The following is a 6062-nucleotide window of genomic DNA, read 5'->3' on the forward strand; positions in this document are numbered from 1 at the left end:
TTAAAAATAAAATAATACAATATTCATTAGGTAAAGCCCTATAGCGTTATCTCTCACATCACAAACAAAAAATTTATACAAGAATATTGAATCGAAAATTTTTCAAGAACAAAAGCATTTCATACTGCCTTGCTGCAAGAAATACAGTTTTATTTAAATGTGTTCCCATGGAAATGAATTTAATAACGGGAGAATAAAATATGCTGTCATATAAATGAAGTAATAATGTGTTTCATCTCATTTTCATGTTATATTCATTTGGCTTATATTCTATAGATTTTGTTTTATAAAATGTTGTTTTTCTTTTCTCTCATTCTCCGTTATTGGTTTACTTTCAGCAAGATTATAAATACGCTAGTTGCAATCTGTCAATTGGAATAACGTACACTTTAGGATTTAATATGATATTGTTTCGCTTTCAATAGTCCCTTTATTTGTTGCCTTTTAGTGAGCTTGCATTATTTACTTACGTTTATGTTTGCAAATGGGTATGTATGAATTCATGGGAAATATTTTGAATTAGAATGTTATTTTATGTTCCCAGCTAATACACTAAAACTGTCAATGCTTCACAAATGCAAATTTGGGTAAATATACTGATGCAATAGGAAAGGAATAGTATTTCAAAAATAGAAATCACAGACGTATTAACACGATTATTTGTATTAACGTCATTTTAAAAAAGAAACCGTGACTATATTCCAAAATTTAAATAGATTCAGCATGAAAATGGGATATACAGGGCTGGTCGAATCTGAGTTTGAGATGATAAAGTGTTAACGACAAAAATGCTTCGGTCGATAGTACCTGCCCCGCAAATTGATAGTAATTTACAGATTTTTGAATGACTTAGAATACTTTACGTGAAATTTATTCTCAGATAAGACGATTAAAAGCAATGACATTCGAATACGTTCCATATATGATTTTTACATGAATAATAGACTCCCGTGTGTATCTTATCATATTAGAGAACGCAAAATAAAACAGTAATCAAGTGAAATTAATCGTACATTCATTGGTGTTAATGGTTTACTTGCCTGCTTTGTATTTCTGTGTGCTTGTAAACATGTTTGTGTGATGTATGTGATTGTGTGATAATAGTGACCGGGATGGGGTGGGATAGTGACTTCCCTTGTATGCAATAATGGGCGTGCAGTCTGTTGCGTTGCACTTATATGGTCATATGGTTTTATGCGTTTCTGAAATTTTTTTCGCAGTCACCTTCAATTGAAATTTCTGAGTACTGTACCATAGCTCTTTTGACACGAATTTCCCTCAATGCTAATGAATTGTCTTTTCATTAAAAGTGTAATATCAATTGGTGGTATTCATTTATCGATTGACCGCTCTACGTTGGCGCACACCTGTTTTATTTTCTTTATGCGGAAGACGTTTTTGAGAAACTTCATAAAGAACCAAAGGATAGTCATCTTCTCACTTTATTTGGAATAATTTTAAACAAAAATCACACGTGTAGTTCATGGACAGGACAATGTGTCGGACAGGTCGGTAACAACCTCTTTTTTTTTAAGCTAATGTAATCACATTAGAAAATAAATAAATCATTCATTTTCTGTTGTACTTAATCCGAAAAATGCGGTCAACTGGCAGAACAAGTTGAACGGCCCACAAACGTATGTTTCGAACGAATTCTTACTAATTTTTGCGTTGTGCAGAGCTCAGCTTCACGTCTGTCCTTCAGAAATCGATGGATAAAATACTAGTTGTATACCGTTCTCAATTCTTCTCCCTACTTTAATTAACGTTGCAATTATTTCTCTCCTTCAGTCTCAGGATCTGCAATGCTGTGCAGTGAGGGATTTGGGAGAAGTGGCTTTCAATGAACTTTCCTTTAAAGAAACACAAGTCGGTTGAATCAATGGTTAAACAGGTGTCGTATCTAACATGATAAAAGGAGCATTTCGAGGAAACCATTTAACAGTGTGCATAGAAGATATTAAGTGGGCCAGACAGAGGTTTTACAGCAATAAAATTGGTTGGGTATTTTAAGAGTTTAGCAAAGGAATAATATTCAAGAGTCAAGCAGTGTGTAATAATGCTCGATAGATAATTCAACAAAGTCTCCTTTCATCTATTACAGTTACAGGGATGACGGCGAGGATAATGTTGCTGGTGCTGCTTTGGTGTGTATATAGATGTTATGAAGTGATGGACGGAGCTTTAGAATTTCCCGTACACACACAACACACACAACACACGCACACACACACACACACACACACACCACACACACACACCACACACACACAAACACACACAAACACACACATACCAAGTATGTCTACTTGCTTGAAATAACAGTCAATATTTAATGCTACTTTTGGCCTGCTATCGCCTGTGTCATTAATTCTGTTATAATTTTTTAAATAGTTACATTGGAGAATAACAGAATTGATGACACCTTCGCAAATTAATTTTTGCTATATATATATATATATAATATATATATATATATATATTATATATATATATATACACGGTGGGCTTCATTCAGTTTCCGTCTACTAGATCTACACACAAGGCTTTGGTCGGCCCCAGGGTACAGTAGAAGACACGTACCCAAGGTGCCACGCAGTGGGACTGAACCCGGAACCATGTAGGCTTGGGAAGCAAGCTTCCTACCACACAGGCACGCCTGCGACCAACATATACATACATACATACATGCATGCATACATACATACATACATACATACATACATACATACATACATATATATATATATATACATATATACATATATATTATATATATATATATATATATATATATATATATATATATATATATATAATATATATATATATATATATATATTATATATATATATATGCTTGTAGTTTACTCCTCATGCGCAATTTGACCACTTCCTGTACGTACACCTTAGCACCATCATGGCATCTGATGTGGCTCCTAAAGCCAGACAATGCTCTGAAATGACACCCACACAGATTGCACATCCGATTTGAACCACCAAGAGCTGTAAATAAGTTCTGATCATTGTGTATCTTAAAATGTCTTTTGGGGCCTCAGTTGAATTTGCAGACTTTCTGGCATACACTGTATTTAAAGGTGTGCTTAGGCATATAGGCAGAAAAGCTGGTAGAGGTTCATTTTCCATTGGTTTGTAGTTGAATTTTGAGTCCAGCAGAAGACAGGCATGGTCTGTCACAGACTTGTGCACACAAAAAGGTCATTGTCATACACCTCGATCGTTAGATTTTTCCTAAGATATCTTTCGAGTCTTACATGCGTTATCCTGGCCTCTTCAAATACTTCATCGTAGTCCTTATGCCGTCTTTAAACCTATTTTCAATTTACGCCGATAGCGTTTCCCGTCTACATACTCACCTTAAATCAACTGCACCCCCATCAGTTAATTGTGGTACCTGCCCCTTCCTACTTGAATGTTCTGAATTTACTTTCAAACAAGGAACAAATTTAAAATCAAGACCAACTTGTCTTGTTCCTCTGAGAACCTCATTTACGTTCTTACATGCGTCGGTTGCCAGCACCATTATATCGGACAAACGGGCCTATCTTTACGCAGAAGGGTAGCAGTCCATAAAAACAGATAAATCTCACACAATACCGTCAAATTCCACTCAGTAGCCACATAGACTCTTGCGCTAGACATAAAAATCCCAAATTTCATATATTCCCTTTCTATCAATGTAAAGACAAAATCTGTACACAAGAAAGAATCAACAAGGATAATCTTTTTATTGAAAAATTCCAAACGCTTCTTAATATGCAAACTCCAAGGTGACTGTATTCCTTTTTCTAACATCCTGTCTGACAAAAGATAGATATAAGCATCCGTTTGACAAAAAATCCAGCATTTCAATTAAGGAGTATAAAATCCACAGAATTGCCTCCCCTTATTCACAGGAACTGGATAACTCCTATTCCATTTCCTGTTTTGACAATACACATCCAACATTTCCAAACAAAACAATACACTAAAACACATGAATCTTAATCCCCCAAAGAAGTTTCTCTATGGACTAATATTGAACTCTAAAAGCATAAAGACACTACAATGTATTGGTATACTTATTTATTAATTTTTGTATTTATTTATTACTATTTAGATAAAAACATTATAAATGCCTTTGTTCACCTTCCTCAATTTAAAAAAAGTTCCCCTTCTAATTCTTGAAAATCTGCCTCGCCATGAAAGCTAGTTTGATTTTTAAAAAAATTTTCATACACCTATTTTTATTAAAATTTACTTTCAATTTAGCATTCTGCCTTATTATTTTTTCCTCTCCTATCATTTCTCCCCGTGAGGTTAACACAACCCCACCTTTTACTGACTTATATATATATATATATATATATATATATATATATATATATATATATATATCCAATATGTTAGATCTGATGCTTATCAGTTTTGATATTAGTCAATATTGTTTTGACTTGATGTTACGGTATTAATTTTAAAATATTGTCTTCATTGGAATGTCAATACGAACTAGACATGCAGCTATATGGAACCATTGACACACCTAAGTAGATGCTGATCTTAGGCCTCATAGTGTAGAGTTGATGCAAAAGAAGATATTTAATATTGCTATATCGGACCAAATCCCAACATGCGTGAAACAAAATAACATTTAAGATATATCAATTATCAATAAAATTGAAAATACTCCTAAAATTTACTATGGATATATAATCTACCGAAAGGAATCTATTGTTTTTAAACTTTTTATTCTGCACAGAGTCTCTTTATATTTTCTGTTTTCTTAAATATTTCATATGTGTTTACTAGTATTATTTCAGAGACTGAAATGTTTTTCTCTATGAAATCACGCAATATTTAGATATAAAGTTTTAGATTATACTCATCAATGCATATCTCAATATGTTAGCAAATCTTGTAATCTATGGTTAGAAGCAATAATGTAAACACAATAATACGGAAATTAAATTTCTTGTACTATAACACAGCGTAACGCAGGAGACTATAAGTTCATTATCTTATGTAAACCAGTAATTGTTTCCCTGTTTTATATGCAAGGAACATTCAATATGATCTAGCAATATGATTGACAATATGAGGGCATTTCTGATGTATAACCAGTGACAGAACGAGCTTTATTTTTAGAAGTAATGAATGGTTATTTATGACTTATTTTTAACTTAGTATTATAAGATGCTGATCTGATTATTATTCATAGTGTAAAATTTCTATGATGTGAATACTGGTGTTAGAGGCAATAGGTAAATGGTATCATAGGTCATATGATCAAAAAATAAAGTATCTGTGTGATAAAATGTTACGTTATTTGCATATGAAGTATTTTTGTTGTTGAGTGGCTCTGTATGTGTTTATTCAAGGCCATACCTGTAATTACATTAACCAACCAAGTAATTATTATGTCATTACATTAGCAATGCATATCTACTAAAATGCTTTTTATGAAAATCAACTCAATTTAAGGCTTTCAAATACACTTGGCTGATATAAAGACTATGATAATATTTGCCACACATGCATGAAGGAGTGATTGATGAAAGAGGAACATTCTGAGGTACGATAACAAGCTGTATCAATAAAATAGCTTTGATAATAAACTAGCATTATCCAAGACAGTGCCCTGTGCAACATCAATCACTAATTGTGCTTCCTTTAATGTGGCTCCATTGGCCAACACTGTCTGTCTTCTCTCTTTCGTAAAGGCATGTATCCATTCTCCAACATTTTCATCTAAGCCAAAATCGCGAAGTTTGTGGCATATGATACCATGATCAACTTCATCAAAAGCTTTTGCAAAGTCATGGTATATTAAGTCCACATTTGAATTGCCGAGTAACTGCTTCAACAACCAAGTGCTGTACAAGCTGTATCAAACAGCTCCTACCTGGTCGAAAACCATGCGAAGTATCATTCAGCAACTAGCTTTCTTCAGGGAATGCGATTAGTTTCCCTCTGGCTATTCGTTCCATGAGTTTACTAATGTGTGAAATCAGAGAGGTAGGCCTATAATTTTTGGCATCTGCTCTACTTCCTCCTTTATGGATT

This window comes from Octopus sinensis, linkage group LG3 (assembly GCF_006345805.1).
Source record: "Octopus sinensis linkage group LG3, ASM634580v1, whole genome shotgun sequence".
Lineage (NCBI taxonomy): Eukaryota > Metazoa > Mollusca > Cephalopoda > Octopoda > Octopodidae > Octopus > Octopus sinensis.